Source organism: Sceloporus occidentalis, unplaced genomic scaffold (assembly GCF_023333645.1).
Source record: "Sceloporus occidentalis isolate IW3139 unplaced genomic scaffold, rSceOcc1.0.p SCAF_1, whole genome shotgun sequence".
NCBI lineage: Eukaryota > Metazoa > Chordata > Lepidosauria > Squamata > Phrynosomatidae > Sceloporus > Sceloporus occidentalis.
The window spans coordinates 267,199,524-267,219,386 of NW_028316981.1; the positions used below are offsets into that span (position 1 = coordinate 267,199,524).

Consider the following 19,863-nt stretch of genomic DNA (forward strand, 5'->3'; position numbering starts at 1 on the left):
GTGACTTTCCTATAAATGGAAAATTAGCTTTTATAGGAAAGTCAGTCTCCCTGAACAATTACAGGGCGCTAGAGGGAGCTCACGGTTGCATAATGCTGGGGAAGCATTTCAGGGTTACACACATATGTGTGTCCCAAACCTTTCCCCAGTGATTCACTCATGGCAAGTCCTTGTGTGATAATCTTCATAGTCACTGTACCATGTTTAAATGGGGAAAGTGTTATTTTGGTGGTATTATCTTTCAACGTGTCAAGATTTATAATTGAATGCTGAAGTTAGGATTGTCCATGCCATCAGATTTTCAATTTCTGTATATGGTTGTGAAAGCTGGACAGTGAAGAGAGCTGATAGGAAGAAAATCAACTCATTTGAAATGTAGTGCTCGAGAAGAGTTGTATGGATGGCATGGACTGTTAAAAAGAGAAATAAATGGTTTCCAGATCAAATGAAGCCTGAACATTCTCTAGAAACCAGGAGACTGTGCAGACCACCCAAGGGGCAGCCTGCTGCCCTTTACAGCTGCACTAGATCAGGGCTGCAGCAATTGCACACTGCGCCTCCAACCTGACCTTTCCAGTGCGCCATGGAAAGGGTGCAATTACCATGGTGATGCAGCTTTAAGGTGCTCATTTGGCACTGCATCATGTGGACACAGTGCTAGAGGAGTGCCATGATGCCCTGGGGGCAGAGTTGGGGTATGCATCATGTGAACATCATACCCCGACTCCACCCCCAGGCTGGCCTTAATGGCTAGAGTGCACAGCTCCCAAGAAGTCTAAACTGAGACTGTCATATTCTGGCGATATCATGAAAAGACATGACTCACCAGAAAAGGTAATAATGCTTGGTAAAGTAGGGGGAAAGGAAGATTGTATTACAGATGGATAGAGTCAATCAAGGAAGCCATGGCTCTACATTTGCAAGACCTGAGTAGGACTGCTGATGACCCATTCATAGGGCCACCAAAGTCAAAGTCATCTTGATGGCAATTAGTAACATCAATCATGTCGCCAAAAGTATCAGTGCCATTTTTTCCATGTAAACAAGGCATATAGGAACTATTTGGGGATGAAGCCAAGGCAGTGATAATGGCCTGAAGGGTGTTCTGGGCACCCCAAAGTAACTGCCTCCAGTCCACTCTTCCCTAAATATGAAGAATAAGTTCTGCAGGAGAGAAGGAGCAGGTGTCAAGACATCATCTCAATGCTGTCGGAAACAAACAGCTTCATTTATATACCGCTTCATACTGAACTAACAGTATCTAAGCAGTTTACAACTTTAAGCTAATTGCCCCTACCAAGCTGGGTACTCATTTTAGCAACCTCGGAAGGATGTAAGCCTGAGTCAAGCTTGAGGCCCCTTAGCTGGGATTTAACTCGCAACCTTAGTTGGGATTGAACTTGCAGTACAGGAATTTAACCACTGCGCCACCATTTCTTTTACTGGGCAACTGAATCATATTGTGACTCATCTCCCAATACACAGTGACAAAAATAAGGAAAGAAATGACTAGACTAAGAAATTACTTTTTTTTTTTTTTTGGTCCTTCAAAAATCTGATGAAAGCCAACTGAAAGAAAGCTAATATAGGCCCTGTACAGACTGACCTGAAAAACTGGCCCGGGGGGGGCGGCGGGCAGAGTCAGGGCATCACATCCAGATGACTCACACCCTGACTACACCCCCCAGGGTGTCATGATGTCGTGTGCTGCTCCATATGCTGCATAGCATCATGGTGCTACTCCAGCACTGTGTCCATACAGTACAGTGTCGAAGGAGTGCCATATAGCCATGTCACCATGGCTATGGCACCCCTTTGAAGGTGCAAAAAGGAGCATCCTTGAAAGGCTAGATAGGGGCTATGGCATGTGGTTGCTGTGGCCCCAATCCAGCTAGGAAAAGGCTGGTGTTCTGCCGCCCTTTTTGGGCGGTATGTCGAGCCCCGTAATCTCCAATGTGTGTGTTTCTCCCTGTGAATACCTGGACAATTTTTAAATGCCCTGATACTTCAAAAACTATTAAGAATTATTATTATCATTTTGCTTTGATGATGTTGATGATAGTGATGATAAGAACAACTCTGTTTCTGCCATATGCAGAGGAAAAAGCTGGCAATAGGTACAATTAATTTGCCACCAGTTGTTTAATGCACTCCTCAACAACTTTCACAGGAACACTAACCAACAGATCCAGGCAGAAGATTGGCTCAGGGTCTGCAAGCAGCTGTTCAGCTTCTCACTTAGCTAGAGGTACATTGTCACAGTAAGCAGCTGCTGAGATTATAGGAGAGACATACTGCCAAACAGAAGTAACAGCAGCATTCTAATTGAAGGAGCATCAATGGAAAGGAAGAGAGAGAAGTAGATATCTGGCAGCATGCTGCATAGGAACAGATCATTGGCCGTAGTACCATAGAGTTTGAACAAGAATTGCGGGCAATCTAGTCCACATCCTTGCCCAATGTAGAAAACCTAGAGCATCCTTAAGAGACTGATATCCGATATAAGATCTTCAGGAAGGGAGATGCCATATAAGCAATTGCATCCTTTCTTGAATTGGTCTTACTGTTAAGACAGTATTCTAAAGTTCAGCCAAACTTTACCTTTCCTTTTTTGAGTTATTTGAAGACTGCTATCATAACATTCCTTAGTTTTCTTTTGATCTATAAGCCATGCTAGATTGTTCACCACCCCACTTTACCGAGTGCTGCCTTGTAGGTACTTGAGTATTTTGCTCATTCCTTATTCTGTTGGAGACCAAGGCTACTGCCATACTACAGAATGAATTAAGTTTGATATCACTCTAACTATCATGGCTCCATCCTGTGAGACCCTGGGATTTCTAGTTTGTTGTTGCCCTAGAACACTCAGACAAGAGAAGAGCTTAATATCTCACAAAACTACGAATTCCAGAATTCTACAGCATTGAGCCATGGGAGTTAAACTTGTGTCAACCTACATTAATTCTACAGTGTAGATGCAGCCTAAATCAATTTATAATCTCCTTCCCTAGCCTTCTCCAACATAGTCCCTTTAACAAACTAAACTACAAGGAGAAGGAGAGGAGCTGCTTGGCAGCCATTTTTGAGACCGTGTGCTTGAGACCGTGTGCTGGTTGCTGAAGGGGCGGAGCTTCTGTGAGTCACATCTGTGAGTCACAAGGGGCGGAGCTAGCAGACTAGCTTTATATACCAGCTTCCAGAGCCTTCCAGAACAGTCCGGCCAGAGAGAGGAGAAGGAGAGGAGCTGCTTGGCAGCCATTTTTGAGACCATGTGCTTGAGACCGTGTGCTCGTTGCTGAAGGGGCGGAGCTTCTGTGAGTCACATCTGTGAGTCACAAGGGGCGGAGCTAGCAGACTAGCTTTATATACCAGCTTCCAGAGCCTTCCAGAACAGTCCGGCCAGAGAGAGGAGAAGGAGAGGAGCTGCTTGGCAGCCATTTTTGAGACCGTGTGCTTGAGACCGTGTGCTCGTTGCTGAAGGGGCGGAGCTTCTGTGAGTCACATCTGTGAGTCACAAGGGGCGGAGCTAGCAGACTAGCTTTATATACCAGCTTCCAGAGCCTTCCAGAACAGTCCGGCCAGAGAGAGGAGAAGGAGAGGAGCTGCTTGGCAGCCATTTTTGAGACCGTGTGCTTGAGACCGTGTGCTCGTTGCTGAAGGGGCGGAGCTTCTGTGAGTCACATCTGTGAGTCACAAGGGGCGGAGCTAGCAGACTAGCTTTATATACCAGCTTCCAGAGCCTTCCAGAACAGTCCGGCCAGAGAGAGGAGAAGGAGAGGAGCTGCTTGGCAGCCATTTTTGAGACCGTGTGCTCGAGACCGTGTGCTCGTTGCTGAAGGGGCGGAGCTTCTGTGAGTCACATCTGTGAGTCACAAGGGGCGGAGCTAGCAGACTAGCTTTATATACCAGCTTCCAGAGCCGCACGCCTAATGGCGCGCGAATTTTTCATTTTCTTTAACTCAACAACTCTGCTCAAGTGAGATCAGGTTAGAATCAGATATTGAAACAGAACCTTCCCTTTAAGTGTAAGATAGCAGCCAGTACTTACCTTTAAAGAAGTATTCCCAGTAGATTGACTGTTATATTTATTACTAAAGACTTTGCAGTATGGACAACGAGGGATCTGCCGCAGTCACCTGCAACTCTTGTGGGATGTTCCTCTTCTTGCCTACAGAAGTGGAGAACTTCACATGCACCAAGTGCAAGTTGGTAGCACTCTTGGAGGAGAAAGTGCAGCAGCTGGAGTCCAGAGTAGCTACACTTCAGCATATTAGGGAACAAGAGGATTTCCTGGACACAATAGAACTAACCATCTTAGATGAGTACCACGCAGAGGAAGATGCTAGGGTGGAAGAGGTCACTTGCCAAACAGAGGAGGCAGACAGCTGGAGGAATGTCACAAAGAGAAGTAAGCCAAGAAGGAATTGTTCGGGGAGCTTGCAGCTAGAGAATCGATTCGAAGCTCTTTCCCTTATCAAGGAGGATGAAGAAGAGCAACATGGACAGACTTCAGGGACAGAGCAGGGGAGCCTGAGAGTCCCACCCGAGGGAATAGTCACTGCTAAGCCTCGGAGGAGGCGTGTGGTCGTAGTGGGGGACTCCTTGCTGAGGGGTAGAGAAGCAGTGATTTGTAGGCCTGACAAGATGTCTCGAGAGGTGTGTTGTCTTCCAGGTGCAAAGATCCGTGATGTGACAGAGAGGCTGACAAGACTGGTCAAGCCTACTGACCAATACCCCTTCCTTTTGGTCCATGTGGGAACTAATGATACTGCAAGACACAGCATTCAGAACATCAAAAGGGATTACGAGGCACTTGGTAGGAAGCTGAAAGGAATGTATGTACAGGTTGTCATCTCGTCTCTTCTGCCAGTTGAAGGGCATGGTCCAGGAAGGGAGAGGAAAATAGCAGATGTGAACAACTGGCTTCGCAGATGGTGCCGCCGAGAAGGATTTGGATTCTTCGATCATGGGCTGCGGTTCCATGAGGAGGGACTTCTTGCAACAGACGGGTTGCATCTCACGCCAGTTGGAAGAAATGTTTTTGCCAACAGTCTCAAGAACTTGATCAGGAGAGCTTTAAACTGAGTTCCGAGGGGAAGGGAGACAATATTAAGGAAGGCAAAAGGGATGGCGAAAATAGTCAAACTGACATAGAGGAAACAAGGCAAACAGTGCAAGGACCCAACAGTGGGAGGCAAAAAAACTTGCACAGGCATCAAGTAAAAGGGAACCATGGTCTGCGATGTCTCTACACTAATGCACAGAGCATGGGAAATAAGCAAGATGAACTCGAACTCCTAGTACAACAAAGCAAATATGATATAATAGGCATCACTGAAACCTGGTGGGATGAGTCTCATGATTGGAATGTGGAAATAGAGGGGTATAACCATATTAAGAGAAATAGGCCAAACAGGAAAGGAGGAGGAATAGCACTATATGTCAGAGATATTTACACCAGTGAAGAGATCCTGGACATCAATCATGGAAGCCAGGTGGAGAGCATCTGGATAAGAATCAAAGGGGAGGGAAACAACAAGGGTGTTACGGTGGGAGTCTACTACAGACCCCCAAGTCAGACTGAGGAAGTGGATGATATCTTTCAGATGACCACACAGTCAGAAAAGAGAGATGTAGCAGTGATGGGCGACTTCAACTATCCTGATATTTGCTGGAAGTCAAACTCAGCAAAATCCTCAAGGTCTAGCAAATTCCTCACTTGCCTGGAAGACAATTTCATGGTCCAAAAGGTGGAAGAGGCAACAAGGGAGTCAGCTATTTTAGATCTGATCCTAACCAACAAGGATGACTTGGTTAATGGGGTGCAAGTGGTGGGATCATTAGGTGGAAGTGACCATGTTCTCCTGGAGTTTGTAATACAGTGGAAAGGAGAAGCCAGGCAGAGTCAGACACGCATCCTAGACTTTAGGAGAGCGGATTTCAGTAAACTTAGAGAAGTATTGAGGGCGATTCCATGGTCAGAAATACTAAAAGATAAAGGAGTTCAGGACGGATGGGACTTTCTCAAAAGGAAGATACTGAAGGCACAATTTCAAACAGTTCCAGTGAGAAAGAAAAACGGGAGGTGTCTCAAGAAACCAGGATGGGTGACTAAGGAACTTTCAACCGAGCTAAGTTTGAAACGGAACATGTATAAGAAATGGAAAAAGGGGGAAATCACGAAAAAGGAATTCAAAGAAATAGCAGGCATGTGTAGGGGTAAAGTCAGAAAAGCTAAAGCACAGAATGAACTCAGGCTTGCTAGAGAGGTTAAGAACAATAAAAAGGGCTTTTTTGGATATGTCCGCAGCAAGAGGAAGAAGAAGGAAACGTTAGGGCCACTGCGTGGAGAAGATGGCAAAATGCTAACAGGAGATAGAGAAAAGGCAGAATTACTCAACACCTTCTTTGCCTCAGTCTTCTCAGAAAAGGCAAAGGGTGCTCAACCTGAGGATAATGGAGCAGAGGACAGATTAGGTGAATTTCAGCACAGAATAAGTAAAGAGATAGTAGAGGAACACCTTGTTAATCTAAATGAATTTAAGTCTCCGGGACCAGATGAACTCCATCCAAGGGTATTAAAAGAACTGGCAAAAGTAATATCGGAGCCATTGGCAATCATATTTGAAAACTCCTGGAGAACAGGAGAGATCCCAGCAGACTGGCGAAGGGCAAACGTTGTCCCCATCTTCAAAAAGGGGAAAAAAGAGGATCCCAACAATTATTGTCCAGTTAGTCTGACATCAGTTCTAGGAAAGATTCTGGAGCAGATCATTAAACAGAGAGTCTGTGAACATCTAGAAGGCAATGCCATAATCACAAAAAGTCAACATGGGTTTCAGAGAAACAAGTCATGCCAGACAAATCTAATCTCTTTCTTTGATAAAATTACCAGCTTGGTAGATGAAGGGAATGCTGTGGATATAGTATATCTGGATTTCAGTAAGGCCTTTGACAAGGTTTCCCATGACATTCTTGCAAACAAGCTTGTAAAATGTGGGCTAGACAAAGGAACTGTTAAATGGATCTGTAATTGGTTGACCGGCCGAACCCAAAGGGTGATCAACAATGGCTCCTTTTCATCCTGGAGAGAAGTGACCAGTGGGGTCCCAGTGCTATTCAACATCTTTATCAATGACCTGGATGACAGAATTGGGAGCATACTTATCAAATTTGCAGATGACACCAAATTAGGGGGAATAGCTAATACCCCAGAGGACAGGATCAAGATTCAAAACGACCTGAATAGACTAGAAAGCTGGGCCAAAGCTAACAAAATGAAATTCAACACAGAGAAATGTAAGGTATTGCACTTAGGGCGGAAAAATAAAATGCACAGATATAGGATGGGTGACACCTGGCTGAATGAAACTACGTGTGAAAGGGATCTAGGAGTCCAAGTAGACCACAAGTTGAACATGAGTGAACAGTGTGATGCGGCAGCTAAAAAGGCCAATGCTATTTTAGGCTGCATCAATAGAAGTATAGTGTCTAGATCAAGAGAAGTAATAGTGCCACTGTATTCTGCTTTGGTCAGGCCCCACCTAGAATATTGTGTCCAGTTCTGGGCGCCACAATTCAGAAAGGACATTGAGAAACTGGAGCGTGTCCAAAGGAGGGCGACAAAAATGGTGAAGGGTCTGGAAACCATGCCCTATGAGGAACGACTTAGGGAGCTGGGGATGTTTAGCCTGGAGAAAAGAAGGTTAAGAGGTGATATGATAGCCCTGTTTAAATATTTGAAAGGATGTCATATTGAGGAGGGAGCAAGCTTGTTTTCTGCTGCTCCAGAGAACAGGACCCGGAACAATGGATGCAAACTACAGGAAAAGAGATTCCACCTGAACATTAGGAGGAACTTCCTGACAGTAAGGGCTGTTCGACAGTGGAATGCACTTCCTCGGAAGGTGATAGAGTCTCCTTCCTTAGAGGTCTTTAAACAGAGGCTGGATGGCCATCTGTCTGGGATGCTTTGATTTGGATTTCCTGCATGGCAGGGGGTTGGACTGGATGGCCCTAGTGGTCTCTTCCAACTCTACGATTCTATGATTCTATGATTCTATGATTCTACAGCTCCCAACATGCCCAGGCAGACTTCACATCCAGCTACTACTAATAACCTGAGCTCTCCTGACAAACCCTAGCTTCTCCAGGTTGAGAGAGTTGCCTCACTCTGTCCAATGGCAACACTGCCCCTTTCAAAACTAACTTGCTGTCATTAATACCAAAGGCCCCTTTGGGACAAAGACAAAGAATTGTGCAAACAGAGGTGTGGATCAATAATTAGTTAAAATTGGCAGAATCCATGTAGAAAGACTGGATGATTGGACAACTGATAACACTGTAACCAGGTGGGGAGGAGAGGGAGGGTTGCTGAAGGAGAAGAGGAAGGACCGGAGGAGGAAGACAGCATGGAAGAATCAGAAGACCAAAAATGCCGATAGGAAACAGCTGGAGATGACTCAGGAGGAGAAGAAAGGGGCGGGCCCCACAGAGGGTGGGGCAGTGAAGTTATAAGGCGGAAGGGAGTGGTGGCCTGGAGGAAGCTTGGCAGAAGACGGGAACGTGGTGAGGCGGATGTGAGAAGGGCAGTGCAGGTGACTTAGAGCTTGAAGCGCGACGGCTGGCCCGCCCCTTTGCAACATGGATGAGGGCGAGTGATGACAGGACTCTGGGGAGCTGTGCTTTTGAGAGACCCCGTGTGGGACGGGGACCTTGAGGTGAGGAGAGATGCCTGGTACCCCTATCCGACTCGGGTTAACCCTGATAACCTGGAGGGCACCTGGTGGGATGAAAAGGGACAACACTGGGAACACGGCCCGGTTCCAAAGCCAATAGAGAAGGCTGACGTTGAGGTGGGCGAGAAAGGGGGAAGGAAGCCCTAGGTCGGGAAAGTAGCTCCGCATCTGAGAGTGAAGGAACTCTTGGGGCGTTGAGAAACTTTGTTTCTGGGAGAATTTGGACTGGGCCACGTGCACATGTTATCACTGGTTTTCATTAAAGTTGGTTGCACTGCAACACGTGCCTTGTATTACTTTTGGAAAGCAGCATGGAGGTGAGGACCCTGACTGGAGCCCAGGGAATGCCAGCCCCGCCCACAAACACATTTGAAAAGAGGCTGCTGTGGTTGGATATTATGCTACAGAGCATGCCTCAGAGTCTCTCACACCATGAATACATGTGTATTCACTTGAAACACATTTTAAAGCTGAAAATGAGTTCAGTGGTTAATGGAAAACTGAAAAATACTATGGAAAAATAGATTCAAATCCAAATTCAGTCCTAATGATGTTGGACATTGTTTCAGTCACGCATTGTTCTGATTAGTAGTTCTCGTGCCACAAACACATGCCATGGTCCCAGAGGCACCCCCTGCCACCAACCCAAATAGGAACAGATTTTGGGCATGTGCATTGTCTAAATGCCATGCCTCTGGAGTGACTTGAAGCCACTCCCATTTGATCAGCTGGGCATCTTGGGCATGCATCGTCAAAATGCCACACATCCTAGGTGCCCAGAAGTTGGCTTTTCTGACCAGTCTGTTCAGGCATAGCATTATGTTTTTAACTTTTATTTGTTTTTATGTTAATTTTATACTATCTTAACTACTAGATTGTTTGAAATGTTTTCACATTTTTATTGTAAAGTTTTTAAAATGTTTTTATCTTGTAAGCCACCTTGGGTCTCTTTCTGGGAGAAAGGTGGCATAAAATAAATAAATAAATAAATACTGTAAGTATCAAACAATCTAACAGCTTCAAAATGAGAGCTAGTCTTGTGAGCAAAAGGTTTAAAGCCATCATACTCTTTCTGAGCTACACAAGAGTTTGGAATACTTACTTTTTGCAGCTAGAATAGGCCATGCTGGCTAGAAGATGACAGTATTCCAACTGCGCACCGGCCCAGGAGCCACCCACGGACTGTTTTCTAGAGTTTTTGCCACCCCAGCGTCTTCCTGCAGTGGCCGGTGAGAGCGGAACTTGAGACACCTGGGGGGAAGGCGGAGAGAAGGGCGCGCCGGGGCAGCGGCGTGTACAAAACCGGGTTCCCTGGTCTCCTCCTTCGTCACGCCCCCTTGCCTCCTCCTCCTCCTGGACTGCTGTTTGGAGCTGAGTTTGCTGCCGGGCGGTCTCCTGGGTTGTGAGAGGTGCGCAACTGCGCACCGGCCGAGGAGCCGCCCACAGACTGTTTTCTGGATATTCGTACCTTCGCAGCTGCGCAGTTGCGCTCATCAGTGACTGTGCGAGGGCAGGGGTGACGTACCCGCACTGGCTTAGACAGAGAATGACTGTGGTGTCTCTTCTCTGTCCCCATTGCTGTACTGCGGGGGGAGGGGGAGGGTATGGATGTGGGAAGTGTTTTGGCTGGGGAGGCAGAGGGTAATTCTTCGGACATGAGCGGGACTCCTATTGAGGTAGTGTGGGGCAGGGGGAGGTATGGCGGTAGGAGAAGGGACCAGCGTTACAGGGGAAGGCGAGATCGATGCGTAATATCTATCCCTCCTTCCTGTCCCTCTCCTAACCAAAGAGACCTGAGGGTCATTCCAACCGTACCACAAACCCTGTCTCTGCTCCTGTGCAATGCCAGGTCCATTAAGAACAAGTCCCACATTATCCATGACCTGCTCGAGGATAACAACTGTGACCTGGCTTGCATTACTGAGACCTGGCTGGGGCGTGAAGGGGAAGCTGTGTGGGCTCAGGCCCTACCTGCCGGGTACTCAGTGAAGGACCAGACCAGGTTAGGTGGGCGGGGGGGGGGTGTTGCCTTGGTCCATAAGAACACCTTGTCCCTATCCAGGAACCAGGTTAGTCAAACTTCTTATATTGAGTGTATCTACTTGACCCTGAAGGCCAGAGACAGTCTAGGGATTCTGTTGGTCTATTGGCCACCCCGTGCGCTAACAGACTCCCTTAACGAGCTGACACAGTTGGTCTCGAAGCTGGTGCTGGAATCCCCCAGGCTTTTGGTCCTGGGGGATCTCAACATCCCCTTTGCGGCCTACCATGTTCCATCTGGTGCAGCTCGTGAATTCATGGGCCTGTCACAACTGGTCTCGGGGCCCACGCATTCTGTGGGTAATACACTCGATATGGTTTTTTGTATGGGCATGGAAATTCCGTGGGCGGAAATAACTAATATTTCCACCCTGTCATGGATGGATCATTTCCTGGTGGAGGCAAAGATCAAGGCATCTACCCAGATCCCTCCCGGGGGTGGCAGACCAATTAGAATGGTCCACCCTCGAAGGCTGATGGAACCCAACAGGCTCCAGGAAGCCCTAGAGGGGTATATGGTTGGAAATGATGGCGACACTGTTGATGCCCTGACTAACATCTGGGACACTGATCTCTCCAGGGCTATACACAGTATCACTCCCAAGTGTCCTCTCAGGCCTGCTTCCAAAAAGAAGCCCTGGTATACGGAAGATCTCCGGGCAAGGAAGCGGGTACTGCGTCGGCTAGAGCGCGCCTGGCGGAGACACCAGCGCTTATCCGACAAGGCTCTCCTAGACCGCCTTTTGGAGGACTATGGAGAGGCGATAGATGCAACAAAGAATTCGTTCTATGGTGCACGTATCACGTCCGCGGAGTCGCGTCCAGCAGAGCTGTTCAGAGTCGTGAGGGAGCTAACTCAACTCCCTCCGGCTCCGAACCCTATTCTGGAACCATCCAAGGCCTGCTGTGACCAGTTTAACAACTTCTTCACGAATAAAACCTCTTGGATAAGGGAAGGTCTTGACGCCAGTCTTAGAGCAGAAACCAGAGTAGAGGTATCCAGAGCTTCCGTGGACTCGATTGTACTGGATCAGTTTGAATCTGTAAGTACCAAGGATGCGGACAAGATCCTTAGAAGCGTTAGGAAGACAACTTGCTCTCTCGATCCCTGTCCCTTGTGGCTAGCGGCTCAGGGGGGACCGGTAGTAACTTCATTGTTACACCGGATTATTAATACATCCTTGAGGGATGGAAAATTTCCAACTAGTTTAAAATTGACTATTGTTAAACCTTTGTTTAAAAAGCCCTCCCTCGACCCCTTGATATATAACAATTACCGGCCAGTCTCGCTGCTGCCATTTTTGGGGAAGGTGATTGAGAGGGCGGTTGCAATCCAGCTTCAATCGATCTTGGATGAAACAGATTATCTAGACCCATTTCAAACCGGCTTTCGGGCAGGTTACGGGGTTGGGACTGCTATGGTCGCCTTGGTCGATGATCTCCGTCTGGGCATGGACAGGGGTAGCATGTCCCTGTTAGTGCTCTTAGACATCTCAGCGGCTTTCGATACCATAGACCATGGTATCCTTCTGGAGCGCCTGGCAGAGTTGGGAATCGGGGGCACTGCGCTCCAGTGGTTCCGATCCTACCTCTCTGGGAGGTTCCAGATGGTGCAGCTGGGGGACGTGTGCTCCGATAAGAGGGCCCTTAAATCTGGGGTCCCTCAAGGAGCCATTCTGTCTCCCATGCTCTTTAACATTTACATGAAACCGCTGGGAGAGATCATCCGGAGACATGGGGCGCGGGGTTATCAGTATGCTGATGACAGCCAAATAGTCTTCTCTATGTCTCTGACTGATGCAGTGACCAAGGATGGCATCTCTCCTCTCGTGGCCTGTCTGGAGTCGGTAATGGGTTGGATGAGGGAAAACAGATTCAGCCTGAATCCAGAGAAAACGGAAGTACTTGTGATAGGTTCTCCCGGCCCAGGGATGGCAGTGGTTCCACCTGTCCTGAATGGGATCACGCTTCCTGTGAAGGACTCAGTACGCAGTTTGGGGGTGCTCCTTGACTCATCGCTCCACCTTACATCTCAGGTGGATGCGACAGTCAAGAGCACCTGTTATCAGCTTCGGCTGATACGCCAGCTGCGTCCCTACCTGGGCCAGAGAGACCTTGAAACTGTAGTACATGTTCTGGTAACCTCTCGCTTGGATTTCTGCAATGCGCTCTACATGGGGCAGCCCTTGTATCACACCCGGAAGCTGCAATTAGTGCAGAATATGGCAGCACGACTGGTCACTGGTACATCCAGGGCCAGTCATATAACACCGGTCCTTAAAGACCTACAATGGCTGCCTATTCGCTTCTGGGCGCAATACAAGGTGTTGGTTATTACCTATAAAGTCCTAAATGGCTTGGGCCCAGGGTACTTAGAGGACCGCCTCTCTCCATACAATCCGCCCCGCACACTCAGATCATCTGGGCAGTAACTGTTAAGAGCTCCAGAGGTTCGACTAGTTAATACCACCAGGAGGGCCTTTACCACCTCGGCCCCCAACCTCTGGAACTCGCTGCCTGTTGAGCTCCACTCAGCCACCTCCCTTGTCCAATTTAAGAAGGGGCTGAAGACCTATCTTTTCGAGCAGGCCTACCTCTGACTCCCACCCCTGGTACTCTCTCCCTACCTCCTTCGTCAGCATTGTCTAGCTGGCATGAGTTGGGTAATTGGGTTGCTGTTTTTACTGTATATTTTAACTGTTTTGGATTTTATTATATGTATTTTTTGCTGTAAACCGCCTTGATTTCTTTAGAAAGGTGGTATAGAAATAAAATTTTATTATTATTATTATTATTATTATTATTATTTTATTCCATAAAGAAACTTTTCTAAAATCTGGAGAATATCAGCTGTTCCTAAACCTCCCCCAGCAGCAGGGACTGAGCCTTTGAAAAGTGTGATACTTGTTCTACGGTTGGCTGTCTCTTTTTCAAATTTTTGTAACAAATCCATAAGCCAAAAACAAAAGATGGACTTTAGAATTTGATTATCACTGAAGCTAATATTTGGACTTGGGTTTGGGAAAAAATACTTCAATCTGTCATTAAAATAACACATTCCTAAATTTGAAAATATTCATTTGACCCTTTTCCAGGATCATAGCTAGGATGCTGAATCTGGAAAAAGAAAACATGAAATGGGATACGAAAATCTGTATACCTTTCAGAGTTTTAGCCACTTTCCTAAATATTCTGTTTTAAGCCTTAGCACTTAAAAGCCAATTGCTTAAAAATAAAACCATGAAAGAATAGTTCTCCTTGCTTGAAATTTAGTCCTGACAACAAGACTCACAAGGTAGCTTAAAATGAGAACTAGTGGCTTGCTCAACAATGTCCAACAAGGATTTGAATCTAGTTCCTTTCTCACTTGATGTCTCCCCACCATGGTGTTGTCCCCCAATTGTGAGGCTGTTCAGTTAAATGACATCAATTTATTCACTGCAGATTCGAAAATATGAAATTCCCTCACTTAGAAAAACTCAAAAACTATGGCAGAAAAACAAGGTAAACTATATTTCTCTAGAGATGGCAATAAATTACAAAGAGATGTATTGCTACTGCCTGGCACCTTCATATCAAATTCAAAACCTCACTATCTTTAGTTAGGTCCTGTAGGAAGGGCCTTGTTTCATAGATAATTTAATATCTGCACATCTGTATGATAAATAATAGCTTAGGAGTCCTAATTTCTTCTGGTAGTTCAAGTAAGGTAATTCCTTCTGCTAGTTTAAGTGCAGTCTGAAAGCAAGGAGATGGGAACTTGCTTAAATGCTGAAGTAAAAAATAGTGATCTACATACACATTCAAAGGTTGAGTTTCCCAAATCAACATATAGGAGTTAGTTATGTATGGCTAGTTATGTATGTTATGTTACAGGTTTCTTTCTCAATGCACCTTTCATCACTAGTTTGGAACATACAGGCCTGAAAGCACAGTGTTGGCGCTGAAATTAGGGTTCCAGAGCACGCGGCAGCTGCATGCTCTGGAACCCTAATGCGTATGGATGGTGCCATCTTTACATGTGGACGACGCAAGCGCAGTACCACATCCACACCTCTGGATGCCACACTTGCATTGTGGATGCGTCACAGTACGCCAATGGAGCACTGATGACGTCTTCCCCAATGCACCAAGCCCCCCCTGCTTTTAGTGGGTTCTTTTCGGAGTGGAGGGAACCCATGCGGTTTGGTTGCTGCTGGCTCCCTGTGAAGGGAAAATGGGCAGCTCCAGACTGCCCCTTTGGGGCAGTCTGTTGAGCCCCATAGTCTCCTTGTTTCTCTTTAACTCATTTTTAAAATATTGTTATAATACTTTCAATGCCTCTTGTTTGTCGCCTAGGTGTCGCTATAGGTAAAGGTAAAGCTTTCCCCTTTGACATGATTGTCAAGTTGTGTCTGACTGTAGGGGACGGTGCTTATCTCCGTTACTAAGACAAGGGAGCCAGCATTGTCAAAGATGGCTTCATGGTTATGTGGCCAGCATGACTGCATGGAACACTGTTACCTTCCCACCTAAGTGGTACCTATTTATTTACTTGCACTTTTACATGCTCTTGAACTGCTAGGTTGGCAGAAGCTAGGATTGGTGATGTGAGCTCACTTCATCACATAGCCCTTGGGTCTCAAACAGCCATACTGTTGACCTTGCAATTTTCAGAGTCAGTGTCTTAACCACTAAACCACAGCATCCCTTACTATGGAGTCACAATAGAGTCAGAGAGAAATAGAGAAATAGTTTCTTCACAGGTGAATATAATAATAATAATAATAATAATAATAATAATAAGCTTTATTTGTATACCGCTTTTCCGTGGATGATCAAAGTGGTTTCCGATATCAGATTAACAATACATAACACATCATGACTCTGTTTCTCTCCCCTCAAGATGGTGGCCGGGAGGAGGGCTCTTCTTCTTGGCAGGCAGAGGCCTGTTGTTTCTTGCCTGCTTCTCTCCTCTCAAGATGGTCAATATGTAGACAATTCCTGAGAAAATGTTCCATCTTTAATTAATGGCCCATGATGAACTAAGAAATATCATTGCCACTTCATTTGTAGAGACTGAACTATACTGCACTATAACCATACATTAGAATCATGAAAGGAATGGATTTAGCACATGAACCGAGATGTTTTTGGGCTGCAACTCACATTACATCTCAATGTGGTCATTCTGGTTAGGAGTGACGGAGGTGCAGTCTAACTACATCGGAAGATTCACAGTTTGATTGTGAAGGAGATCCATGGATGGACTTCAGTGGGTCTGTGACCCTTGTGCAAGAACATAATTTTTTCTTTGATTTCCTTCCTTGTACTTTATAAATTGTCCTTGTGGTACAATTTTTTTTTCAAATTATAAAATAAAACTATCCATAAATTCAAATTATGTTAAGGTACTCTTTCAGTCCAAACAACTGTAGTGTAGCATAGAATGGTGGCATATATGGACAGGTAACATACACTGATTATCATCATCATGTTACCGAGAGTGGGCTCTTAGCTTTCATCAGATTGTCCAAGTGGTCCAGAAATAAAAAAAAAATGTTAACAACCACAGCACTAAAATATCAGGTATTTATTATCATTGCCATACCAGAAGTATCATGAGATATTTCTTCATTACATTCTATTTTAGCTGGGGGAAATTTCTTTTTTTAAAAATGCATTGAGTAACTGACAGCTATGGATGCAGTGTGAATGGGTGGTTTACAACAAGCTCAGAAAAAGAAGGAAATTAAAACTTCAAGGTCTAAGGGGGATGTAGAATTTCAAGCTGCTCAAATCTGAAGCCAGCATTTACATCATTGAGCAATAGTTCTGAGGTCAACGTAGCTCAAGCTGTTCAAACACCCACTAGAATATTTTGTTTCCCATCAGTGTGCAAACAGGAAGTTAAAAGAAAAGGAAGTTGAATGAACCAGTTTCTGCAGCTCATTGCAAGCCTTGTGTGCTGAAAGCCCACAGGATTTTGCAGCCTGCCAAATACCATGCCTGTGTTTCATTTTTCCCCCTAGTTTTGTTTGGATAATAATTTACAAACACTGAGATGAGTTTACCATATAGAATGGCAAATTAAAATAATCAGAACAAAAACAGCTTCTGTGACATAATTTGTAGGGAACAGATCGAGCAAATGACTGAGCTTAAATAAAGCATTGCACCTGGTGATTTTATAATTTTAAAAAAGATGGAGTATACAGGCTTGAAAACAAACATTTTTTTCTATATTCTCTGGCATATAATATTCTCTCTCTCTGTGTGTGTGTGTGTGTGTGTGTGTGTGTGCAGGTGGATTTTCCTTAAAAAAATTTCTGGACAACATGATTATAATTCTTTTTGAGTAAAATTATTTATTTTTATTTGGACTATCTGCAGATGAACCCTATACATTTTACCTTTCTTCTCCATACCAACCTCCTCCCCCCACAGAGAAATATGCATATCTCTGTATTTGCAAGCCTAGCAAATATCACATAACATTTTAGCACTCCAAATAGGAAAAGTGGTTCTGTACATTTCATTAATTCAATTCCTCTTTTTAACTCACTGATTTGGACTAGTTGGCTATTTTTATACGGCTTTTTTCTTGGTATTAATTTCAGCTGAAGACAAAGGGAGAGGAGGTAAAGTTTGCTTGCACTGAACCAATAGGCAGCTCAGTTGATGTGCTTATGAAATGCTATGCTGATAGCAACCAAGATATGTGATCTTTGGAGAGGTTATAAAATGGCCCCTTTACTCCCATGGTTCCTCCTCCCCACATTATATCCTAAAAGATCTATATGGGGCTGTCATTACTAAATGGTCAGTAACCCTCCATAATAACTACCATCCTTCGGCCTTCGAGGGAGTGAACAGGTAGGCCCAGCTTCACCAGGGCTAGCCTGAAGAAAGAAAACCCTCCCTCCATGATAGCTGTCGTCCTTTGGCCTGCGAGGGAGTGAACAGGCAGGTCCAGCTCCATCAGGGCTAGCCTGAAGAAGAAGAGCCTTCCCTCCAGTCCATCTGCCTTTGTCCAGGCCTCAGAGGGAGAGAATAACCACTGGACCTCACCCCCTTTCCCACCACTATTCCCTTCTCCTTTTAGATTGTAAGCCTGAGGGCAGGGAACCATCTAATGAAAGATAATAATAATTGTAAGCCGCTCTGATAGCCTTTAGGGTGGGGTATAAATACCATAAATAAATAAATAAATAAATAAATTTGTTAGACTTCTTGGCTTACATGTGATCTATGACAATGGTCTGAATACACCCCGGGTGGAAGTCCGCCATCCCACTAGGTTCTTACATGTTATGTCTAAGTATGGGGCTCTCCAGACCACCCCGAAAGGGTGGGCTTGAGGCACCCAGTTTTCCTCTGGAGGGACGCCACAGCAGCCAAACCGCAGGTTCTTTGTGGCACGCACAGATGATGTTATCAGTGCATCATTGGCGCACTGTGGCGTGTTCATGATGCAAGCACGATGTCCAGACATGCCGATGCAGTGCTGCACTGTCGTCATGAACGCGCCCCCCATGTGGGCGGGGCTGCGCAGTCATGGCGCAATCGACACAAACGAGGGTTCCAGAGCGTGTGGTTGCTGTGCACTCCAGAACCCTAGAATTGGCGCCAGCATGCTGCTTGTGGCCCATTTGTACTGGGCCTATGCCTGCTAAACTTAATATCTGGCTTCAAATAATGTTGGGACTTCTGGCAAACTTCAGGTTGCCCTGTATTTGTATATAATGTAGTGATGGGGAACAGGTGGTTCAGTATATTTCATTAGTTAAATTTATTTTTGTAACTCACACACATGGATTTGCTGGCTATTTTTATATAGCTTTTTTTCTTGGTATTAATTACCTTAAATGTCTCATGACAAGCTTGGAAATTTGGTGAAAATGTAAGCACTTGAAACCAGTTAAAACAGAAGAGACAAATCTCTCTCGCTAGACTATAGAGAAACCAAGGTAAGCCAGGTTACTTAGCACACTTTCTTGAAAATATTTCATTAAAATTAATATAATTTACTTCCAAATATGTTTGCTCAGAATGAAGATATTCAGTAATTTATTTTTAATGAGAATTATTTACATTATGGAATTTGTAATGCTATATTGTGCTATTTAGAAATATTCAGTACTAACATCATAACTGCATATAACATGTTTTATACACAGGAACATAAGATGCTGTTCACAAGATTATTCATATTTTACCAAGTGACACCAGCTGGGTTCATTTGTTAACTGTTTCCATGGGTACAAGGTTTCTCTCAGAACCATAGACCTTTCCAGAGCTCACACCTATAGAGGACATGTAGGTTAATATATGTTATTTAATAAAGGCACTATCATGCAGAATCTAATAATAATTTCCATCTTCTTTAAAAGCCTGGTTGCAGAGTAAAAGTAGCTGAAGACAACAGAAGTCTCAACATCGCCATCTCTTGGGGACTCAAAGCGTTGCTTAAGGCCCTTCTCCAAACCAAGCTTTTAAGATGATGATATAAGGAATAGTTAGAAGAAATTGGAGGAGTGACTGTAAATCATATCAAAGGAGGTTTCTAACACAGGCGTCTATACAATGGTTGTTCAGAACATATTTTATGAGATAATTAATGAAAACAGTGTCACACTGCAAGTACTGGTTTCATGACATGATTTATTTCATTAGACTGAACAAATGGATAACACACTTTAATAGCATCTAGAAATTTCAAGATGTACTATGGTCAGAGTGATCCCAAATAAATGAAACCACACACACACACACACACACACACACACACACACACACACATATATATATATATATAAAAGAAAAGCCTATACCAATCCCATTGCTACCAATACTAGGGCTTTGAATCATAGTTAAAAAGTAAAATGTACCCCATTGCATTTAAAAATGGCCCAAGGTGGTTAAAAATCTAAATCTTTAGCTAAATCTATTGATTAAATATGCAATCTTATGCATGTTTCCTCAGATGTAAGTCCTGTTAAATTCCATGGGGCATACTTCCAATCTGTTTATATGCTATAAACCTGTTGCTATACTCAAGGATTGTTCCTTTAGAGCCATAGGTCAGCATAGGTCCCATACACTC

At 44.8% G+C, this 19,863-nt stretch overlaps 1 pseudogene; it reads right to left on the reverse strand.

Moving 5' to 3' along the window:
• Window positions 1-10,065: 10,065 nt before the first annotated feature.
• The window catches only part of LOC149323850 (uncharacterized), a 41,825-nt pseudogene continuing 32,027 nt past the window's right edge, over window positions 10,066-19,863 (reverse strand).